This window comes from Oryctolagus cuniculus, chromosome 16 (assembly GCF_964237555.1).
Source record: "Oryctolagus cuniculus chromosome 16, mOryCun1.1, whole genome shotgun sequence".
Lineage (NCBI taxonomy): Eukaryota > Metazoa > Chordata > Mammalia > Lagomorpha > Leporidae > Oryctolagus > Oryctolagus cuniculus.
Genome location: NC_091447.1, coordinates 39545317 through 39570222, shown reverse-complemented (window position 1 = coordinate 39570222; position 24906 = coordinate 39545317). Strand labels below are relative to the sequence as shown.

At 40.0% G+C, this 24906-nt stretch overlaps 2 long non-coding RNA genes across 4 annotated transcripts in view; one reads left to right on the top strand and one right to left on the bottom strand.

Moving 5' to 3' along the window:
- Positions 1–4172: 4172 nt before the first annotated feature.
- LOC108177235 (uncharacterized) lies at positions 4173–24725 on the bottom strand. The gene is made up of 3 exons (XR_001794058.3): positions 24503–24725; positions 11779–11872; positions 4173–4342 (listed from the first exon to the last, which is right to left on the bottom strand). It is a non-coding gene; the product is annotated as an uncharacterized lncRNA (long non-coding RNA).
- LOC103349505 (uncharacterized) overlaps positions 24652–24906 on the top strand; it is a 35994-nt gene continuing 35739 nt past the window's right edge. For all 3 annotated transcript variants that reach the window (XR_011383202.1, XR_001794059.3, XR_001794060.3), the window contains exon 1: positions 24652–24778. This is a non-coding gene — a long non-coding RNA (uncharacterized lncRNA). The remainder of the gene's footprint in view (positions 24779–24906) is intronic.

Sequence of the window (24906 nt, the reverse complement as noted above, 5' to 3'; positions counted from 1 at the left end):
TTTTTAAGATTCATTTATTTGAAAGACACAGAGAGATAGAGACAGAAAGTCTTCCATCCGCTGATTCACTCCCCAAATGGCCACAATGGCTGGAGTTGAGCCAATCCAAAGCCAGGAGCCAGGAGCTTCTTCCAGGTCTCCCATGCGGGTGCAGGAGCCCAAGGACTTGGGTCATCCTCTGCTGCTTTCCCAGGCGCATTAGCAGGGAGGGAGCTGGACTGGAAGTGGAGCAGCCACAGCATTCAAGTTTTTAGCTGGATATTTGAGTTTGAAATTTCAGGGATAAGCCCAAACAGAAAATAGACTTGAAATCATATTTAAACTATTTTTCCTTAAAGCCAACTGAGATGGGATGAGATTACTAAAGACAAAGCATGATAGAGCAAGTTAACTCAGGTCAGAGTCTAGACACAAGCCAAGATTTGTTTATGTATTTTTTATTTGAGAGGCAGAAGGGGAGGTGGGTGTGTGTAGGCAGGAGGGAGGGTAGAGACAGAGAGAGAAAATGCACATTACCCCCTTCTACTAGCTCATTTCCCAAATGCCTGAAATGGCTAGTACTGGTCCAGGCCAAAACTGGGAGCTGAGAACTTCATCAGGTCTCCCATGTGGTGGCAGAGTGCCAGCTACTTGAACCATCACCTGCTGCCTCCCAGTGTCTGTCTGCGCTGTTGGTAAGCTGAACAAAGAACTAGAGCCAGGAATCAAACCCAGGCACTCTACCATGGGAGGCAGGTATCTTAACCACTAAGACAAATGCCTGACCCAACAACAAAACTTGGACTTGGAATACAACAGCAATCATTAAGGTAGCCAGAAAATCCAAGAACAACATCCCAGCATTTGCATGGGTACCGAGATTGTGGTGCAAGTTACAGTTGTCTGCCAGAAGGGTGGGTTATACTCTCTCTTGAGAAGTGTGGGATGAGAAACGGTATATATGGGGGGCGCCGTGACACAGTAGGCTAAGCCTCTGCCTGCAGTGCCAGTTTGTGTCTTGGCTGCTCCTCTTCTGATCTAGCTGTGTATGGCCTGGGAAAGCAGTGGAAGATGGCCCAAGTGCTTGTGCCCCTGCACCCACTTGGGACACCCAAAGAAGCTACTGGCTCCTGGCTTCAGATCGGCCTAGCTCTGGCCATTGCAGTCATTTGGGGAGTGAACATGGATGGAAGACCTTTCTGTCTGTCTCTAATTCTGTCTCTCAAATAAGATTAAAAAAAAAAAAAATGACAAATTGTTTTCAAAATTCAGTGGACTGTGACATGTCATACAAAATAAGGTGTTAGTATTTCACACAAACTTCTAAAAGGCTCATTATGCTAGTCCTCTAAACATTTACTGGGAATACAGCATCCATGGCAATTCTAAGCCAAGACCTAATGAAAAATGCTGATTGTTACATGTAAAGTATTTCAAGTATAAATGAATTATGGAAAATGATTACTTAATATTTATGAAAAAAAGTCATCCAAAAAACAAATACTACAGAAACTTTTTTTTTTTTGGACAGGCAGAGTGGACAGTGAGAGAGAGAAAGGTCTTCCTTTATCGTTGGTTCACTCTCCAATGGCCGCTGCAGCCGGCATACCATGCTGATCCGAAGCCAGGAGCCAGGTAGCTCCCATACGGGTGCAGGACCCAAGGACCTGGGCCATCCTCCACTGCACTCCCGGGCCACAGCAGAAAGCTAGACTGGAAGAGGGGCAACCGGGACAGAATCCAGTGCCCCAACTGGGACTAGAACCCGGTGTGCCGGTGCTACAGGCGGTGGATTAGCCTATTGAGCCATGGCGCCAGCCGGAAACATTTTTATCAATAAAAACTACTGTGGAATAAATTTTCGGTAAATTTCATTTCTCCATCTATCCACTCAACTAAAATTCAAGGAGCACTTAATGTGGAAGAGACTTTAATAGGTGATACTGAGAGAGAAATCCAAGTTGTATAGAATAGAGGTTTTTTTCCTTCTCCCATCACTTCCTAGCTGGGTGACTGTAGGCAAATTACTCAGTCTCTTGGTACTTCACTTTGTGAAATATGACATGTCCTCTATCAAGTTATGAAGATTAAATTAAGGCACATAAAGAGCTTAGAACAACGTCAGGAACACAGTACTTAGTTATTAAGGGGGCGATAAGGAAACTTAGTAGTGGTAGAATAGCTCAGCAAGGAAAGAAACAAGAACTTCTTGATTACCACTGTGTGGATCATTACTGGGAGTTATCTTCAGCTCTGCAGGTATTCTATTTCTACAGAACAGGAAAACCGTTTTGAAACTTGCTTGGGGCCGGTGCTGTGACGTAGTAGGTTAATCCTCTGCCTGCAGTACCGGCATCCCATATGGGCGCCGGTTCAAGACCCGGCTGCTCCACTTCCAATCCAGCTCTCTGCTATGGCCTGGGAAGGCAGCAGCAGATGACCCTGCACCGTATGGGAGACCTGGAAGAAGCTCCTGGCTCCTGATCCACCCAGCTCCAGCTGTTGCAGTCAACTGGGGAGTGAACCAGTGTATGGAAGGCCTCTGTCTCTCCTCTCTGTGTATAACTCTTTCAAATAAATAAAACTTAAAAAAAAAAAAGTTTACAAAGACTCCTTCTGCCTACTTCACAAGGTCGTTGCCAAGATCAAAAGTTAAATTTATAAACTGTAATATCTCATAATTTTTTCAGATGCCTACCTCTACTACACTTCATCATCCTGATGCCAAGAACCAGTTTTCAGGTACCCAATCCAAACTACAGATAATTCATTGAATCCAACGCTCAATTACTAGGAGGTTTCAAAACTGTACTGTACAAGTTAAACTTAGGTCACATAAAACAGACATCACTCTTGGTACTGATCTGATACTGTTAAGGTGAGTACCTCCGAACAGAATCTTGAAAAAATATACATCAAAATATTTCTTAGAATATTATAAGATTAACATGGTTGCCTGTGCTTCACTAAACAGCAATAGTGCATTTGATCTTCTAGTAGTTCTGTCAGGGGAAGCAAGCCAAGTTTATGCATGTCTTAGGAGAGAAAACATGTTGGTATTCAAAATCATCTTGAGACATAATTTGTATTTCAGGTCACTCCAATTTTGGTGTCTACATTGCATTATGTTACACATATATTTGAAATTACTCAACAGTACAGATGATTCTACTTTGTAATGAGCAATAAATTTAACTTTGAAAATATTCCTAATAAAAATTCTGCATGAGCTTCCGTCATAGCAGAATGAATCCTCTGCATACAGAATAAAATCTCACACTCTCAAAAGTAGACAACAGTGATCACTTTGCAGAAACTTAATTGTACTACTTAAATTCGCTAGTAGGGGCCGGTGCTGTGGCATAGCAGGTAAAGCTGCCGCCTACGTTGCTGGTATCCCATGTGGGTGCCAGTTAAGAGTCCCAGCTGCTCCTCTTCCAATCCAACTCCCTGCTAATGTGCCCGGGAAAGCAACAGCGATGGCCCGAGTGCTTGGGCCCCTGCACCCATGTGGAAGCTCCTGGCTGCTGGCTTCAGATCAACCTGGCTTCCAGCCATTGTGGCCATTTGGGGAGTGAACCAGCAGACAGAAGATCTCTATTTCTCCCTCTAACTCTGCCTTTCAACTCAAACAAAAAAAACAAAAAAACAACAACCCTGTTATGTAGTACCTGAGAATATGTACATGTCATGTTGATAAAGTATCTGGAACCTGCTTACCCGATTTTAACGGGAGATACTGTTCTTAGAACTGTCATCAAACCACACTGGACTTTAAGACTTTAAGTACTAATAATACTCTACCAACCATTAATAATATTATTAATGGCTCAGGAACTGAGTAAATTACAGCAATTTAAAATGATTAATATTTTAAAAACATAGGTTTTGAAGGGTCACCTTATAAATGTCAGTAAATGTTGTGTAAGCTATCAAAATACAAACGAGATTAAGGTTTAATGTGATAGAAAAGAAGTACTTTATAAAACAGGACTAGCATTGATCGATGCAGTTTAAGAAAAATACTGAATTGAGGAACATATGAATTGTAGCCCCCGCTCACTTGAGATTTAAAAAGAAAAAATTTCATAATATGAAATTTCACTTTCTAAATATAATAAAGTTCTGTAAAATCATTAATATAAAATTAACAAATAGAGGCAAAAGATCAAGACTTCTGAGCCAAACCAAACTTAGAGCAAAACATTTATTTTTCTTGTGCTACAAAAACAAAAATAAATCCAAGCAGATCCTGGGTTCTCCATCCTAGAATTTAGTCAACAGTTCAAGTTTAGGTTACTTCAAAATTTCTTCTGAAAGTTATGAAGTCTCCATCTTGTAACCATGTTTCTCCAGTTCAGCTCTACAAGAAAACACAAAGAATAACATCACTTAGCATCCTTGATAAATTCTTAATAAGTATAGTAAATTAATGAGTTAAACATGGGGCACTAGTTTAAAATATTACCAAATAGCTTTGTTTCAGTCCCTAAAAAATCTATGAAGGAGACTGGGTGTGAGTCAATATAATACTAAAAAATTTTGCTTTTGCCATTAGTTAACTGATATTTTATCTTACTCAATTTCCTGATAAATTTACTAATGGAAGAAATTTACGCAATTTATTGCTATTTCTGAATACTACATGTATTTTTTGTTCCTAATAAATATTTAAACATCAATTTGAGAGTCATTAATCTTACAGCTAAATACATACTGAAATGAAGCCTTTAGGGATTTCATGATCACCAGATGCAGCATTAGTATTACAGATACAGAAAAAAATAAAGTTTGACATGTATCTACTGCTCTAACCAAGAAAAAGTTATTCATCAAACTTAAGGATACATGACAATCTTCTGTATTAACTATTTTTAGTCAAAAATAAAAATAACACCATGACTATTAAATAAGACTTTACTTTCCTAATCTCAAACGTGGATGAAAATCTCAAATGTTTATATAGGTATGGGGTCAGCACTGTGGCGTACAAGGTTAAGCCTCCACCTGCAGCACCAGCATCCCATATGGGTACCAATTCAAATCCTGGCTGCTCCACTTCTGATTCAGCTCCCTACTAATGCACCTGGCAGAGCAGTGGAGGATGGCCCAAATACTGGGGCCCCTGCACCCATATAGGAGACCTGGAGGAAGCTCCTTGCCCTGGATGTCTTGGCCATTTGGGGATGGAAGGTTTCTCTCTCTGTAACTCTGCCTTTTGATTAAATAAGTAAGTGAATAAAATGAAAAAGCTTATGTTGGTATAAATACAAAGACTTTTTAAAAATAATTTTAAATCATTTATCCAATCTGATGTTTTAGTCATATATTTTGAGAATTTCCACTGCAATTGTTATTTGCCTTATATAAAACATTTGCTCAAAAGTTTACCCCTGTAATCAACTTCAACATTAAACTACTATTTCAAATATAAACAGCAACTTATCTGCCACAGATTTTACAACTTATTTGCCACAGTTCATGGCGAAATTATCGGAGGTCTAATCTGTCATAAAACATTGTATAAAGTATGGTTAATAAACCTTATATCCAGTAAGATAAAAAGATGTGTTCCCACGTATAATTTGGCATAGATACCATCATACTATCCAATGGAAACACTTTGTAAAAAACACGTAACAGGAATGATGTGTCGTGTTTATTATTCATTTCCCCAAACTCCTTCATTCTCCTAAAAATTTGTTATTTATAATACTGACCTAATTTCCATGAACTATTTAAAGGCCAGAGATTACTCAAATGAATCACCCTTGTCTTCTTCTCAGGTGCAGAGCACAGTATGAGCTGCTGGGATAAACAGTGGATTAGGGGTCAGGAGTCCAGCACAAGCCTTCTAATTCTGACCCTTCCTTTGGGAACTAAATTAAATAGCTCCCTTTGGCCTCCTTCCCCTTCTTTAGGAAACCCAAGATTACAGTATCCGTTCTTCATTCACAGTAACTCATCTCCATTCTCTGAGGTTTAAATAAGAGTTACACAAATGTAATGTAGCATTAACATAAGAACCAAAGCTGAAGGGAAAAGATGCTAGCTTCACTGACCACAGAAAATGCTGTAAATATTTCCTAAAAACCTTTCTTTAAGGAATGTGATAAATGTCTTTGAATTTTATCTTCTGGTAAAATTTTTTAACTTTCCTATTTACAATGAAAATGATTTTACAGCTTTCTTAAACATTAGTTTTCTGCTTCCTTTTACAAATAGAAGTAGAAAGAATGGGGCCATCTTTGTCTCCAAGTAACTAAGACATCATGGTTTTTGTTGCTTCTGTTATCATTTGTTACACACAGTAGAAATTTACAAGATGTTTCCCAACCCTGTGCCCAGTCTTAGATAAAATCTCCAAGAATGCAGTATAGTTCCTGATCTACCATGTCAGATAGAACCACTGTAATAAAGCCAAATAATTTCTTTGATAGAGGGATTCTCAAACCTGCTAGGGGCTTAGACTTTTTTCTTGTTTTGTTGCTTTTGTTTTAAATAGGCTGCATCAATTATGTGTCTTATTTCAGTTGTGCTGCATTTCTTCTCTTTTTTTGTTGGATTTTTTTCTGTTTAGTAGCCTCCTCACATTAGTGTGTTTTATATTTGTGCTTTGTACTTAGTGACCTCAATTTCTTTTTCTTTTGGTTTCTTACAAATTCTAGCAAAGAATTTTTAGTCTTGTGTAAGAACTTGGCTGACTGTAAGCATTTCATCATCTCCCTGTTTGTGAACAATTTATAAGTAAAATTGGTGATCTTTTTTTTTTTTTTGAAAGGTAGTTAGACAGTGAAAGAGAGAGAGAGAGAGAGAAAGGTCTTCCTTTTCGTTGGTTCATTCCCCAAATGGTCGCTACGAGTGGTGTGTTGCAGTTGGCGTGCCGCGCCTATCAGAAGCCAGGAGCCAGGTGCTTCTCCTGGTCTCCCATGCAGGTGCAGGGCCCAAGTACTTGGGCCATCCTCCACTGCCTTCCCAGGCCACAGCAGAGAGCTGGACTGGAAGTGAAGCAGCAGAGTCTCGAACCGGCGTACATATGGAAAGATGGCGCTTCAGGCCACGGCATTAACCCGCTGCGCCATAGCACCGGCCCCGACCACCTCTTAACCACAGTGATAAATACACAGAAACTTGAAGACAAAATTTTATGTTCTTGTTGTTTAGGTCTGAGGTTGAACTTTGGTTTTTTGCAATGACCGGGGCTGGGCCAGGCCAAAGCCAAGAGCCAAGACTTCATCTGGGTCTCCCAAGTAGATACGGGGCATGAGTACTTGAGCCATCTTTTGCTGCTTTCCCAAGTGCATTAGCACGTAGCTGGATTGGAAGCAGAGCAGCTGGAGATTGGAACCAGTGTCCATATGAATGCTGGCCACAATGCTGTCCAGAAGACAACATTTTTTCTTTATGGAGAGTATGAGAGACAGAAAGGTCTTTCTTTTGCTAGTTCACTCCTCAAATGGCTGCCAACAGCCAGAGCTGAGCCGATCCAAAGCCAGGAGCTTCTTCTGGGTCTCCCATGCAGGTGCAGGGACCCAAGCACTTGGGCCATCTTCTGCTTTCCCAGGCCATAGCAGTCTGGATAGAAGAGGAGCAGCCAGGACATGAACCAGCACCCATGTGGGATGCCGGTGCTGCAGTTGGAGGCTTTGCCTACTGCACGACAGTGCCAGCCCACAGTAGACAACATTTTTAAAACAAGGATTGTCCATGGCTCTGAATTCAATACAGTAGTCATGTGGTTATTTAAATTAAATAAAATACAGAATTCATTTCCTCAGCTGACTAGGCGCATCACAATTGCTCAAAACTCCCAAAGGACTGATGGCTTCTCTGCTAGATAATGTAGCTTACAGAACATTGTCATCACTAAACTCAATTTGACAGTACTAGTGACAAATCAACAATCTTAGCGAGGAAGAAACTCATGACTCAAATAAGGAAATAAATACAACAGAGAATGTAAGAGCACTTGGAAGTGTATTACAGAAACAGTAAGCCACAAAGAATATATAGGTCAGGCTTTATTTCTAAACCATTTCAAAGGAAAGAAGTAGTAGTGATGAGGAATTCAATTATCAACATTGACTACTAAAAATCCCTTGAAAAAATTCATAATACTCAATTATGTCTTGAAAATTTTAGATAAAAGTGTACTTTTATGGCTAAAAGAAAACAAAAGAAGCAACTCTGGAGAAATTGAATTCTTTTGAATGGCAAAGGAAGAAAACTCAACCTCAACTTTCAAAGAATTCACGCCCCCCCCCAATTAAAAGCCACCCAAAACCGTAAAATATGATTAAGAACTTGGAATAAAGCTCAATAGCACTGGAAGGTCGAAAATAATTTAATTCCAATGAGGAAGAAAGAGGAGAGAGGTATTTCATAACTTTTTAAAAAAGGTAGCAGGGTGTTCTCTGAGGTCATTTTTAAAAGACAAATGTAGGGTCAAATGTGGTACAACGGGATAGGCCACCGAGTTTTTGGCACTGGCAACTCACATGGAATACCAGAGAGCTGGCTTGAATTCCAGCTGCTCTACTTCAGATCCAGGTCCCTGCTGATGTACCTAGGGAAGCAGCGAAAGATGGCCCAAGCTTGGGACCCTCCCTCCCCATGCAGATCAAGATGACATTCCTGGCTCCTGGCCGTGGTGTGGCCTACATCTGGCTGTTGGGGCCTTTTGGGGAGTAAATCGGGAGATCAAAGAGGCCTCTTTCTCTGCCACTCTGCCTTTCAAATAAATAAATAAATTAACCTGATCCCAGAATGGGCTGAGATTTGTAAAAAGAACAGAAAAGCCTTTGGCCAACTGTTTATTGGCCAACAAGAATCAGAAAGGAAAGGGCCAATGCTTGGAATACATGGTGAAATATAAACAGATTTTAGAGAAAAAGCACGATTATTGTTCAACAACTGTCATTCATATCTTGCCCACAAAACTGTAAAAGGAAAACGCGTCATCATTAAGACAAAATTGAAAACTAAGACAGGTGAGACAACTCCAAATTGCATTAAAGCAGTTTAAAGTCTCAAGGTAATAATTACATCTCAGGGTACTGGAAGAGCCAAAAAACAGTCAAAATTCAGTTAGCAAGGTTTGAGAAATCATGCAGAGTTGCAAAAGAACCAGAATAATAGTAAAACACAAATTGCACTATTTCCAAAGAGGAGAAAAGATGGGTAACAAAATACAAAGGTTTTAAGCTAATTTTCTTTAAAATATTGATTTTATTTATTTGAAAGACAGTTACAGGGACACAAGCAGAGTGAGAGAGAGAGAGAGAGAGAGAGGTCTTCTATCTGCTGGTTCACTTCCCAATGGCTGCAACAGCCAGAGCTGAGCTGATCTGAAGCTAGGAACCAGGAGCTTCCTCCTGGTCTCCCATGGGGGTTCAGGGACCAAGCACTTGGGCCATCTTCTACTGCTTTCCCAGGTCATAGCAGAGAGCTGGATCGGAAGTGGAGCAGCTAGGACTTGAACTGGCACCCATATGTGATGCCAGCATCACAGACCCAGGCTTTAACCTGCTGCACCACAATGCCAGCTCATAAGCTCATTTTATAAAAAATGAAGTGTAAATCAAATACAATTTTCTCACTATTAAAAATACATTTTTAAAACTCATTAAAAATTTCTCACTTCCTTTTTAAGCAAGCACACTAGATTAGTTGATTAGAAGATTATACTAATCCTTCTGTATCATGAATGGAGCCAAACATGCTTCGATATCCTTATTACTAAGACAGGTAAAATCAAACTGAAACAAAACAAAATCAGGAGGGGAACAAGACCTTATTAAGACTGCTGCTGAGATAATGGTATATCCACATGCAAAGGAATAAGCTGGATCCCTTCTTCAAATCATATACTACAATTAATTCAAAATGTACAAACACCTAAATGTAATAGCTAAATTATAAACTCTTAGAAAAAAACATAAGAATAAAACTTCATTACTTTCAACTCAGCAATGAATTCTTTATTTTTTTTTCAATGAATTCTTAAATGATACAAAAAGCAAAGTAACAAAAAAAAAAACAGGTAAAATAGAATTCATAAAAATTAAAATCTTTTGCAGGGGGCCAGTGCTGTGGCACAGCAGGTAAAGCCGCCACTTATGATACCAGCATCCCACATGGGCCCAAGTTCATGTTCTGCTGCTTGACTTCTAATTCAGCTCCCTGCTAACGGCCTGGGAAAAGCAACAGAAGAGGCCCAAGTGCATACCTGCCACCCACATGAGAGACTTGGATGAAGCTCCTGAGTTAGGCCTGACACCATGCTGGCCACTGTAGCCACCCTGGAGGGGGCGGGGGGGGGGGGCGGTGTTGTGTGTGAACCAGTGGATGGAAGATCTGTCTTTACTTTTCTTTCAAAATAAAGAAATAAATCTTAAAAAAAAAAAAAAAACCCAAACCAACACCTTTTGTGCAAAAAACACTATATGAAGAAAGTTAAAAGATGACCTAACAGAAGAAAGTATCTGCAAGTTCTTTATCTGATAAGGATTTAGAATCCAGAATACACAAAGAAGTCTTAGAACTCAAAAAAAAAAAAAAAAAAAAAAAAAAGACAAAAGAAGCCCAATTTAAAAATGGGAAAAGCATTTGACTTGAGTAGACATTTCTCCAAACAACATACACCAATGGCCAATAAGCACATGAGAACATTAGTCATCAGGAAATTCAAATCAAAACCACAAGGAGGTAATAAGGTACCACTTAACATTCTTCACTTATAGAAAGTCATTAATAAAAAAAGAAAACAACTTTTGTGAGGTGAGGATCTGGAGAAACTGGAACTTTTATACATTGCTAGTAGGAGTATATAAAACTGTTCAACTGCTGTTGGCAGTTTCTCAAAAAGTTGAACACTGAATTATACAACCAATAGAACTACCAATTTTATTTTGTGGTATATACCCCTCAAAGTTGACAACAGGCACTCAAATACATGCCCATCTTGTTCACAACAGCCAAAGGGTGAACACAGCCCAAATGTCCATCAGCTGACGAATGGATAAATAAAATACATCAATATAATGGAATATTATTTAGCCTTAAGAAGGGATGAAATATTGACAGGTGCTACAATGTAGATGAATTTTTTTAAAAAAATCATGCTAAGTGAAAGAATCTAGACATATAAGCACACACGCTGTATGATCCTATTTTCATGTAATATCCAGAACAGGTAAATCCATACAGTCAGAACGCAGACAGCCACTGCTAGCAGAAGGGGAAATGAAAAGTGACTGTTTAATGAGTATGGTATGAGGTCTGCTTTTGGAAATACTGGAACTAAATAGAGAAGGTAGTTACACAGTGTCATGTAAGTATACTAAATGCCACTGAATTTTGTACTTTAAATGTTTAATTTTGTGTTATATGAATTTTACTTCAATAAATAAAATTTGGTAGATTTATACATGAATATGGAAAAATATACTCCAAGCCCCCAAATCCATTCCAGTTTGAGCAACAATCTACTGGGTCTCAACCCTCTATGTTTCAAATTTCTGCTGAGTTTTTCAATTTTGGTAGGAAATTAATTAACACAGAACAGAATTAAACATACAAAGATAAAACAGAAAAATATGATTCCATTTAACTATCTTTGTAAAGAAACAAGAATAAAATTTATATATACACAATTACACAAAATATTCATGTTCAGAAGCACAGGAGATGAAGGCAATGTGTCTTACTTTTACATAATTCGAATTTCAAAGATTAAGTATCTTACCCTGTGCTTATAAAGAATACTGAGCTATATTAAAAAATTGGCTTAAAACTTACCGCAACTGATTGGAGAAGTCATCCTCGACATTGTCATCATCCCAATTATCCTCCCAGACATGTGCATCTTCATCTTCATCTAAACCAGCCCAGTCTAAAAACAGAAAAACACATGCTGTCTAAATATTTCTCAGACATTATTTCCACAAATAGAAAAACTTCAGAAAATTTTCTGATGAACATAGGACAACTATGTAGTACTATGTAACATTATGGTAATCTTCTAAAATCTCAAAGTGCCTGCTGCCTTGTTCTTTCATTCTTAAATTTGCAGGAAATCTAAAACATGACTTAATAAAAACGAAATCCCACTTGCCATGAAAACTTTAATTTCAAGATGATACTTTTTCTTTGAGCTCATGTTTATAGTCTATTTCATATTCTTTCAAAATAGCATCAGCAACTTAAAGAAAGCAGAAAGATAACAGTGTGAAATTCAAAACACGAAAAAGGATCACTCACATACAGATACTGAAAAGTACGCAAGGAACAGGCACTCAGTCTAGCAGTTAAGATGCCGTGATCCACACCAGAGTGGCTGGGTTTGATTCCCAGCTCAAGCTCCTGATTCTAGCTCCCTGTCAATGCAGACCCTGGAGGCAGTGATGACTCAGTAACTGGGTTCCTGATACCAGAGACCTGGACTGTGTTACCAGCTCCTGGCTCCTGCTCTGCCCAGTTCTGGCTACTATGGGCATTTGGGGAATGAATCCGCAGATGAGAGCTCTCTGTTTCTCTCTACCTTTCAATTAGGAAAAAAAAAAAAAAAAAGTAGATTAAATTATAGGCCATCATTAATGTTTGGCTAATATCATCAATATAAAATTTGGGCTTTAATTATAAATATACATAAAGAATTAAATAGTTTTTAGTTTTCTAAATTTCTTCTTTTCTTCCTTTGCTTTTAGGGTACAGGGGAGATTTAGACTAAGATTCTAGCTTCTGTTTGGAATATTAAAAATACATATATATATAAACTAACATCTCCAGGCAGGTTAATAATAAGAAATATTAAGAAAGTAATACTATTAAGACAGAAATTAGAGATTATTAAGTACTATCAAAAAGACAGCTTTCCTACAACCTAATCTCTAATCATCACTTATATTTCAGAAACCAAGGAGCACACAGAGAAATAGGCTTAAGCTCCTGAACACTACTCCTGAGGCAGAACGTTCAAATTAGGACTGCATTCCCAGGTCACACTCTCCTTTAGTGCCATCCTAAGTGATGTATTTTAGCAATATGATTTCCAAATTTGTCTCCAATGCAGAACTCTTTCTTGAATTTTAGCATTCTACGTATAATTGTCTACTGGACACAAGCTCAACACCACCAAAATCTAGTTAATTTTCTTCAGTTACTAGTACCCCTAACCAACATGCTTTTCTGGCATCACTAAGGAAATACGCAAACGTATCCACTCAGTCATATCAGATGCTGGGTGAGTCATCTTAAATTTTTTCTCTTCATGACCCAGTCCTGCCATTCTATCCCTTGAATCATTTTCCAATATATTCCTGTGTCTCCATCCATATCAGACACTCCCATTACTCTGTCTCACCTATACAATGCTAATATTCTTCCAAGATATTCTTCTTGCTATTACTGTCTTATGCATTAAAAATCGGGTCTGTAGGGTGCTAACATCACCAAGTCCTCTTGTCATCTTAATTACTTCAAACAATCTTGGAACCAACAGTTCCAAGCACACCCTGCTCTCTTCTTTTGGTTTACGCCTATTATAATTTTATCACGGCATTACATTTGAAAACACACATACACACTGCATTATACTGTATTATGCATTTTTTAAATAAAAATATTTTAAATTATTAACATTAAGACCCATTGGGAAGACTCCCTGATATTAGTCATTGTGGCTCTCTCCTATACATACCATACCTGAAAAATCTAACAGAGAATAACCCACAAGATCTTCATTTTTAATTCAGCTTCAGCATGGTTTGGCTTTGTATTTTAAGTTTCTATAAAATGGCTAAAACTGAAGACTGCTTACAAATTAGGGGCTTTTGGAGACACAGAAGGTCTTAAAGAAAACTGTATCATGGAACTTTAAAAAGTTCGTGGAAGGGCCTGCTCTGTGGTGTACTAAGCTAAGCTTCCACCTGTGGGGCCAGCATTCTACACTGGCAATGGTTCCAGTCTTGCTGCTCCCCTTCAGATCCGGCTCATTACTACGACCTGGGAAAGCAGTCGATGAGCCCAAGTGCTTGGGCCCCTGCACCAGCATGGGAGACCTAGGAGAAGCTCCTGGCTCTTGGCTTTGGATGGGTGCAGCTCCAGCCATTGTGGCCATTTGGGGAGTAAACCAACGGATGGAAGACTGCCCCCCTCCCCCGTAACTCTGCCTTTCAAATAAATAAATAAATAAATCTTTGAAAACAATTAAAAAACTAAAAAGTCCACAGATGGGCATTATGGTGCAGTGACGTATACTGCTGCTTGGGATGCCCACATGCCATACTGAAGTCCCAGCTCTCCTCCCAATCTAGCTTCCTGTTAGTGTGCACCTTGGGAGGCAGCAGATAATGGCTCAAGTATTAAGCCCCTGACACCAATATGGGAGACCTAGATGAAATTCCTAGCTACTGACTTCAGCCTGGCCCTGCCCTGGCTGTTGCAGGCACTTGGAAAGTGAACCAGCATAGAGAAAATCTTGCTCTCTTTCTCTGCTTCTCTGCCCTTCAAATAAATAAGCTTAAAAAAATCATTAAAGATCTATGCATGGATTTCCAGATGTTTTGTACCAAAGTAAACTCATCCTGTAATTCAGTTTTTTTCATTTTATTTATTTATTTACTTACTTGAAAGGCAGAGTTAGAGAGAGGCAGAAATAGAGAGAGGTCTTCCATCCACTGGTTTACTTCCCTGATGACTGCAATGGCCAGAGCTGTGCTGATCCAAAGCCAGTAGCCAGGAACTTGTTTCGGGCCTCCCACTAGAGTGCAGGGGCCTTAGGATTTGGGCTATCTTGTACTGCTTTCCCGGGCCATAACAGAGAACTGGATCAGAAGTGGAACAGCCGGGACTCAAACTGGTACCCATATGAGATGCTGGCGCGTCATGCCAGGACATTAACCCGCTGTGCCACAGCACTTGCCTCTCCACGAACTTTCCACAGCACCCAATATCCTTCTTTGTTTGAAAACTGTCACCATTACCACTACCAAAATATAGATAAATGTAAAGAATGCCTTACAAAAAATATTTTATAACCTCTCTTCAAGCATTATTTTCATAAATCTCAGATGTTATATGCTGTCGAATTAAATATGTTTTATGGATATTTAAGGTGTCTTTATAAAGATATCTAATGGGAGTTTAATTTTCCAAAATCATGTGAATAAAGACTGGGTACTCTTATCTCAAGATTTATTTATTCATTTGAAAGGCAAAGTTACAGAGAGGCAGAGGCACAGAGACAGAGAAAAGTCTTCTATCTCCTGGTTCATTCCCCAAATGGCTGCCAACAGCCTCAGATGGGCTGACCTGAAGCCAGGAGCCTCCCCTGGGTTTCCCATGCAGGTGCAGGGACCCAAGGACTTAGGTCATCTTCCAATGCTTTCCCAGCTCACAGCAGAGAGATGGATCAGAAGTGAGCAGCCACGACCTGAACCCGCATCCATGTGGGATGCTGGCACTGCAGACAGCAGCTTTACTCACTATACCACAGCGCTAGCACCTGGATACTCTGTTCTTGTATAAAAAGGGTAACGTAACCTAAATTGATGAAACTGGCTTTACAGTTCTAAGACACTGAGTCTCTAGTCAGCCTGAACCACTTTCAACCACCTGTCTTTTAAAGCAATTGCCTTTTTAGGAACAGTAAATTATAGGCCCTCAGGAACTTTTATTCTAATTATGACTTCATTCAAAATGTTGATTTCAGTATCACAATTACTTGAAGTCATTCAAATGTCTCCAAGCCTGCTTACACTTTGGAAAACAAAAACTTGCTAACTTGTGGCCAAATACCTCAGGGAATCACCAATCCAAAAGGAAACACAAGAATCAAAAACTGTTTTATAGCAGTGCAATTCTAAAATAAAAAAAAAAAAATTTTTTTTGAAAGAGTTACCAGAGAGCCAGACAGACAGATCTTCCATCCACTGGTTTAATTCCCAAATGCCTACAACAGCCAGGGCTGGGCTATGCTAAAGCCAGGAGCTCGTAACTCTATATACATCTACCACGTGGGTAGCATCGGCCCAAGACTGTCTTTGCAGGCACATTAGCAGGGATTTTGCATTGTAAGTGGAGCAGCCAGGACTCCAACCAATGCTCACATGGGCTGTCAGTGGTTTAACCCTCTTTGCCACAATGCCAGTCAGGAGTGCCAGTTCTTAACATGAAAAAAGTCAGTACTCATTTAGCCTAAGTAGCATACGCCTCCTCCTCCTCTAACGAGCATCTCATGTTAGGGCAACAAAAGCAATAAGGTAGAAATAAAGTTCCAAGAAAAAGAAACTGGCTCCTGAGAGGGGAACAACAGTACTTTGTGCAAGGTTTTAGGTAGACTACACACAAAAAGATTCATGTTAGCACCATATTTCCTTGGTGTTATTATACAGTACTTCATAATTATGATACTACTATATATACAAAGATGAACAAGCTGGTCAAATTCTTCTTTAATCATATAAATTCACTCTTTAATATCTTATCCCAGGAGTAAGATGTATCAAAATGTACATAATACAGTAACATTCTTCCAATTATTAAAATGAAAAAATATACAACTTTTTTTAAAGATTTATTTTTAAAATTTTTTTAAAGATTTATTTTATTTATTTGAAAGACAGAGTTGGAGAGAGAGAGAGAGAGAGAGAGAGAGAGAGAGAGGTCGTCCATCCACTGGTTCACTCCCCAGGTGGCCGCACCTGTGCCGATCCGAAGCAGGAGCCAGGAGCCTTCTCAGGGTCTCCCACATGGGTGCAGGGGCCCAAATACTTGGGCCATCTTCTGCTACTTTCCTGGCCATAGCAGAGAGCTGGATCAGAAGTGGAGCAGCCAGGACTTGAACTGGTGCCCATATGGAATCTGGCACTACAGGTGGAGGCTTTACCCACTACACCACAGTGCCAACCCCACAACTTTTTTAATTTATTAAGCATGTTAAATTTAACAAGATTATTAATAAAATTAGTGTTCACAGTGACAAACTAGAATCTAATCTATTTTAGATGGAAACAACAAATACTGTCTAACTGATTATACACTAAACTATATTACATATAAAGCTTTTAACTGATACAGTATAATACCCAAAATGGTAAACCCTTGTACACCCTCCATACAACTCCATATCTTACAATATATGTAATTATTCATCATGAATATCATGAAATGCTATTTAATACTTAAAAAAGCAAAGCAAAACAAAAAAATTTGAGAAACAGAGAGATAGCTCCCATTTACTGGTTTTGTCACCAAATAATTATCAATGTCCAAGGTCAAAGTTGAGAAGTCAATCAGGTCTCCCCATATGGGTGGCAGGAACCCAAATACTTGACTCATCTCTCTGCCACCCAGGATCTGCACTTGCAGGAAGCTAGACTCAGAAGCCAGAATTGGGACAAAAACCCAGGCACTCCGATTAGGATGGGGTTTCCTATTCAATGTCTTAACCATCAGGCCAAATGCCTACTTCTAATCATTCATTTTTAAAGACCTAAGTCCAGGTATAACTTTTTTAAAAAAGAGAAATATAAAACCAAAAGAAAACCTGACTGATGTCTAATGTCATCTTTCAATATAGATGACCTTATAAAATACACACTTTAACTTCAACACTAAATTCAATGCCAGAATTGTGATTAAGCATTTAAATAACCACAGCTGTGTTTATTTCAATGTACAGGCCTCCAGATGGTTAATAAAAAAGAAAAAAATAATTACCATATTTTAAAAAGTCAGAATTCAGAATAACCAACAGCAGATGCCTAACATGCACATAAGTTTCTAGCAATTCTAAATTATTTAAGACTTTACCCCAAATTTGGCTTTCTTCACATTTGGCACCTGAGAATTACATCTGTAACTAGCTTTAAATTTCAAAAATCAGAGCTATCAAAGATCCCACATACTTCATCTCTCTAAGTATCACCTTGACATTTAAGTGTGAAAAGGGTTTTCTCTCAACTTAGAAAAATGTCTTTAATATTTACTCTCTCCATTCCCAAATTTCTTAAAGGTATGAAGTACACCATTTTGGAGAAAAGTAAAGAGGGAATTCCACTTTGTCTACTAAATAAGGTTACAAATGTTCTGCTCTGTATCAATTTTTAGGAACATCAAATTTTCATTTCCTAACAGTCAAGATACTCCAAACAAAACCACAAGTTTCCTCCAATAAAAAAGCCTCATGTGCATGCAGAACATTACATGAACAGAAATAAACTAAACTGTACATTCACCATCACAGGTGAATGTAAAGGAGAACAGCTGTAGTTGCAATTAGCAACACTACACTCAGGAATATGATAGTGAAGCCCCACCAAATCTAGTCATTCTGAGATAAATTGATGTGTTCCAGCCAGGGTTGCATAAAGATTAACATCTCTTCTAAAATGTAACTTCTGTAGGTTATCCCAATGCAAACACACACCCTACAGATCTATTCAGTAGCTACGAAATCAGTACCTAGTGCAGCACTACGGTACCACTTCTCTAACAAGAACCCAAAGTGTCAGCGGGCAATTTGAGAGAAAAGAACCGGTTAAGTCATAAACAATGTTGCTACCAGGCCCCTGGTGAACTTTTAGTTTTTTGTGGTGAAGAGTCTGAAACAGAGGCTCAAAATAATTTATATAACCATTAAGATCATATTTTTAATAAAGTAAATTCAGATCCAATTCTTTGCATAATTATTACATACAAAAACTCATTTCAGCTCTTTGTCTGATCCTCCTGCACAATATTGAAGCAAGGGTATCCAAAAGATATCCTACCATCCATATTTCTATTCATGTAAAGGCAAAATCATAACCCCTGGTTTTTTTCATATTCCCAACATCCTGTATAAATTAGTTGCCAAAGATCCATCAATTCTACTTCTTCCATTAATTCTTGCATTACTCTCTTTACTACTTCAATAATAACTCACTTCAGGCCCCCCATAATTCACCTGAGTTATTTCAACAATTTGCTAATTAGCCTTTATTTTAGTCTCTATTTTTTTCAAATTCTGCTGGGTTCATGTCTCCTAAACAGTCTACTGCCTAAAAAACACACATATCACTGTCATAAGCAAAGAAACAAAAAAATCCCACTTCTTAAGGAAGAAGACAAACTGGTCATTTTCCTTAAAGCTTTCCAGTTAGGCCCCTAACTACCTGCATTTGCAAGGACCATTTGACAGGTCAAATACTTGTAAACACACACCTTTATTTTTTACCTCAAAGAAATCTCTTTTCTACATATCCTTTTTGAAAGATCCAATGTTGCTACCTCACACTGTACATAACTGCAAATAATTTCCATCTCTCTTTAAGAAATAGTTTTATTCATTTGAAAGGCAGAGTTATGGGGAGAGAGGGAGGGAGAAGGGGGGGAGGGGGAGAGTGTGTGAGAGAGAGCTATCAAATATTCTGTAACTTGGAGATTTCTTCACAATAAGTTTTTAAAAGAAATAAAAATGCACCTGATAATTTTTCCTAATTTATCTTATAGATAGCCCAAAAACATACAAAGATCTAAGAATATCCATTCTGTCTGTAATTGCAACAAAACCAAACTAAAAACTACCTACACATATATCAATAAGGGACTAAATTATTAACATGTACACAGTGGAGAATGAGATGGATTTTTATATTAATGTGAAAACATGTCTAAGATTAAATAATAAAAAGTAGAAATATATAGTATGTGCCTCTGAGTATTTAAAGAATTTATACAAACCAGCACAATGTATATATACATTCTGGAAGAATAACTAATAAGTGGTAACCACTGGCACAGGAAAATTTTGGGGTTGAGGAGCAACATATACCATTTTATAGGTTTAAATTTTTCACTATATGCAATTACTTGTACATTTATCCTATAAGAATCTTCAAAATTCCGTTAAAGTGTGTATTATGAAAAAAATTTAATGCATTTCAATTTTTTTGCACCAAAGTAAACATATCTTTTATTTCAACTAGACTATAAAATACTTTAAAGAAGCTAAGCATGAATTGACAAGCTAACATTTTTGAATGGTAGATTTGAATTTTGGCCTGATCTTGAATTCATCATGTTTACTCACCCAGAGGTTCAAAAACATACTCCTTGCATGCAATTACGAATAAAAGACATTGAATAGGTACTCTGCCATTTACTATATTTTTTTTCCTTTTTAGTAACATGAGTTCTCTATTTCTTGCTACTACCATGTAACTAATTTAAATGATAATATTATTTACAAGTCCACCATATTAAATCTACTAAGGGCAAACAGCAAAGCCCCTTTTAGCTCTAGGCAAACTGGCAGGTATCTGACATGGCCAACACTGGTTGAGTACACCTTCTATATCTAACATCCTCAGCAATGCTTCTATTGATTGTTTAGTACAGCTGGTACGCGGTATTCACGTAAGGATTTCTCAGTGGCACTGACTGCAGGATAAGTCTTTGCATTATACTTGTCTGTGCAGAGCACACATTTAAAATCCTGGGCCTACACCCTCAAAATGCTGGCAGATTTTTTATACTCCTATCTGTACAGTGAAAGTGATATTCAACCCACCCCTCCCCCCAAGGTAAGAACCACTGATGGCCCTTTTTGTCAGGCACAGGTGACAGTGCTTTAGACTTTCCAGCATAACTGAAGCAGCATTAGGGAATTATGGCCTGTTTGCCTCCCCGGAGATTCCTATCAACATCTATCCAGCAACTTCTCCAGGAGGGTGTGAGAGGGTGAAGAGGCGGGTAGTAGTCTGTCTAATCCTGATTTCTTCATACTATACAGCAGTTTCACTGCTTACAGGAAAAAAAAAATTACAGAACACTGCTGCTGCAGCCAAACTCAACTTCATTTTAAATGTCCTTAAAAAAAAAAAAAAAAAAAAAAAAAAAAAAAACCACTCAATTCTGACATAAAGAGAGAATACTCTGAAGTACTTTTTTTTCAAACTTTTACTCTCACCCACTTCCAACTGTCCCAGAAGAAATTAATGAAAACATTTTTTAAACCTTCAAAAATCTCATATGAAAAACTATTCAAAATTTCAAGTGAATTAAAAAGTACTTCAGTTTTAGACTCCACTCTACTACCAACAGCCTGTGTGATGGTGAAACATGAAATCTTTTCTAGACTTTTAGGTACTCGTTGGCTCTCAAATTCTAACCATGTCAAGGCCTCCAAAATTATACTAAAATCAATCATGCCCAGGGCTTTGAATGTCTTCCTAGTAAGCCTATGTTTAAATATTCAGTATTTAATAACTTTAATATTAAATAATTTTAAATAAAAATATTTCAATACTTAGTTTAAATAGTCAAATTGGAGAATGCATTCCACAAAGATCCTAACCATGATTTTTTTTTAAACTGTTCCTGCTTCTGGGCTGGTTTAAACACTCACCAATTAGAATAACTGGGAGGAACTGCTATGTAACACAGATTCACAGCTTAAATAAAGGGCAGGAGGGAATAAAAGCAGCATGCGTTCCTTTATGCCTTCAGAGAAGCACTGCAGATTTTACACTTCATACTGAAGAGCTTCTCAGAAGAAATGAAGACTCCAGTAAAACATGTTATCTCCGCTTTCTTTTTAGAAAAGAATCCCCATCCTTAAAATGACATCCGACCAAACAGGCTAGCAAGGATGAGACATATCAAAAACACTTCTTTGATCAATCATGAATGCATAATTTCATAACCGTCTTGAATGTGACAAAGTTCTAAACTACAAATACCCTAGAGAGCGGGCATCATAATTTTAGCAGTACCTGAGACTCAAAGAAGCTTTTAAAATTAACAGCCTCTATAGACTGCAGACAACTTACAAAGCTGGCTTAGTAACAGCAATTTTAATTTGTATCAGTAAGTTTGTTAATGGCTCAGTTGCCATAAAGACAATCATAAGAAAACGAATTTTCCAAAAAAGGGAAAGCGAAAGAAAATCAGGGGATTAATAATTGAATTGAACACTGAAATACCAAAAAATTCAAACTTTAATGTACACAGAAATCTGTTTAGGTGTCCTGGTAAAGTCCAGACTGACTGAGCAGGTCTAGATTGAGCAATTAGATGCTTTCTTTTTCTATTATTTTAAAGGCAGTTACATAGACAGCGAGCTCTTCCATCTACTGGTTCACTTCCTAAATGGCTACCAATGGCATGGGCTGGGCCAGGCTGAAGCCAGGAGCTTCATCTGGGTCTCTCACACGGGTGGCAGGTGCCCAAGCACTTGGGCCATCTTTCACTGCTTTCCCAAGAGCATTAGCAGGAAGCTGGATCAGAAGTAGAGAAGCGAGGGCTTGAACAGGGCCCAGAAGGGATGTCAGTGTTGCAGGCGGCAGCTCAAGCCATTGCCTCACAACACCAGCCCAGAGATGCTGCTTTCTAACAGGCTCCCCACACAATGCTGAGACTGCTTGCCTAAGGATAATCCTTTGAATAGCAACCAGGACTGTAAACCATGACCAGGTCAAAACATGAAAGAAAGGTACAATTTCTTTAAAAGATGTTTATATATTTGAATGGCAGAGATACAGAGAGAGTGGCATTTTCTACCCGGAAGTTCACTCCCTAAACGGCCACAACAGCTGGGGCTGGGCCAGACAGAAGCCCAGAGCTTCATCCGGGTCTCCCAGGCAGGTGCAAGGGCCCAAGGACTTCACAGGCTCATTAACAGGGAGCTGGATCAGAAATGGAGCTGCAGGGCTCGAAATGGCACCCATATGGGATGACAGCATTGTAGGTGGAGGTTTAGCTTTATGCCACAGTGCTAGCCACAGAAATGTACAATTTTAAATGAGAAATAATCCTTTGGAGATATTTTCCAAGGTTTGTTTTTTCTGGGGGGTGGGGGTGGGGGTTATCAGAGCAGTTTTTTGTTAGTAAATATTGAGTGGTTTCACCCAACAGGCTGATTCTGTATTCAGCAAAATCTCACAAACTCATATTAAGGAAATTTCTCTAAATAATAAACAAAGGAAGCAGAGCAGCAGGAACACAGTTCAGGCATTACAAATGTTATTTCTCATTCTAGAATGAAGTTTCCTGAATGAATTAGCATCTATACATTCAAAACTGAAGATAAATTATTCTGCTAGGAGACCAATAAATAAATTACTCAAGACTAATTAGAGATAAAGCCTGGATTTGGGAAGTCAGACCTTTCAGATTCTGGCTTGGCTACTTAACAGCAAGGTTTTTTTGTTTTATCTGAGTTTCCTTTCCTTAGGGCGATGGTGATAATCAGCTTGCACAATATAAATAAAGTGCCCAACATTGTGCCATGTAAATGATAAATAAGAGATACTTGCTATATCAAATATGAAGCTTGAGTAAAAACTAAATCCTGCTTTCAACAAGCAGTTTTCTACAACATACATAAACCACCTTGAGAGTGAAGTGGGGGGGCCGGCATCCACCCCTTATGGGCACGGGCTGGAGTCCCGGCGCTCGACTTCCCATCCAGCTCCCTGCTAACCAGCAGAGGATGGCCCAAGCCATCTTGGGAGGCCCGGAAGAAGCTCCTGGCCTCGGATGGGTCCAGCTCCAGTCGTTCCGGCCCTTTGGGGAGTGAACCAGCGGATGGAAGACCTTTCTCTAACTCTTTCAAATAAATAAATCTTTAAAAAAAAAAAGAAAGAAAAAGAAGTGAAGGGGGGGGGGGGTGCTGCACAGAGAAACCCACTATCTAAACAGAAAAACTAGCAATCCCGACAGTACATGACGAATTCCAGGACTGAAGGGAAACGCACCTCGGGCTGGTGCAGGGGTCTGTGTAGTACCTACACGAACGTTCTCCTCCACGAAACAAAGTAACAGGGCCCACTCTCCACACACACAGACCCATCCTCACAAGCAGCCAGGAAGGCGGCCAATTCTGGAAACCTCGCCGGGAACCAAGGCCGACGCTGTCAAGGCTCTGGGGGTCGGCCGGGCCAGGTGCCCCGACGCCCGGTCCAGCGCTTGTGAAGGAGACGGCGTTCACGTAAGCACAGCCCGGAGACGCGCTCTCCCCACCGACAGCGGCCACGCAGAGCCAACAGCAGCCGCTCCTCTCCGGTTGTGAGGCCAAGACAGAAAGAAGGACAAGGTTTAGGGGCTCACGACGCCTGCACCCGAGGCCGGCCACACCGGTGAGCAGCGGGCGGGGGGCAATGGCGGGCCGACCGTCCTTAGCAGACTAAACGCGGGGAGCCCTCCCTGGGGACGGCAAGTTAATTGTGGGAAGGTTTAAAGGCAAAAGCAGGCTGCTCAGCCCCGACCCCGCGGCGGGGAGGGCTGCGTCGGCACCGGCCAGGCGGCGGGCGCCCACCGAGCCGACCCCGCGCCGGGGCCCAGGTCCGCGGCGGCTCCTCCAGCGGGGAAGCAGGAGCCCCTGGTCCCCACACCGTGACCCCGCGACCCCCCGACTCCCCGACCCCGCGGCCCGCAGCCGGGCGCCTCCGACCCTCCGCGGCCGCCCCACACCAGGCCGAGCGGCCGCGCCGCCGCCCGCCGAGGCCTGAGTCGCCGTCCGCGCGGCCCGCAAGGTTACCTTCGGCAGGGAACTCCTCGAACTCGTCATCCTCCTCGAGGAGACCCAAGTCGACCGGCTGCTTTTTCTCGGACATCGCTCCCGTCCGCGCAGGACACCCCGCAGGTGAGTACGGAACGTGGAGGCCTCACTCCACCCCAACCGAGGCCGCAGCGCCGCTTACGACGCCGGGGCTACCATAGAGACTCGGGGGCAGAGCTACAGGAGCGGCGCGCGGAATGCTGGGATAGCGGAGGTCCGCCGAGCGCTTCCTGCGGGCTTAGCTGTTCCAGACAGGTGAGTTTGGAGGGCGGTTAGGGTGGGAAGAATCACTACGTTCCTAAAGTTGTATTGATGACAGGCATCAAGTTTGTATACCTTAAATGAAAGGTTTCTAGGGAGAAACTAATTAAGAAGTAAAAATT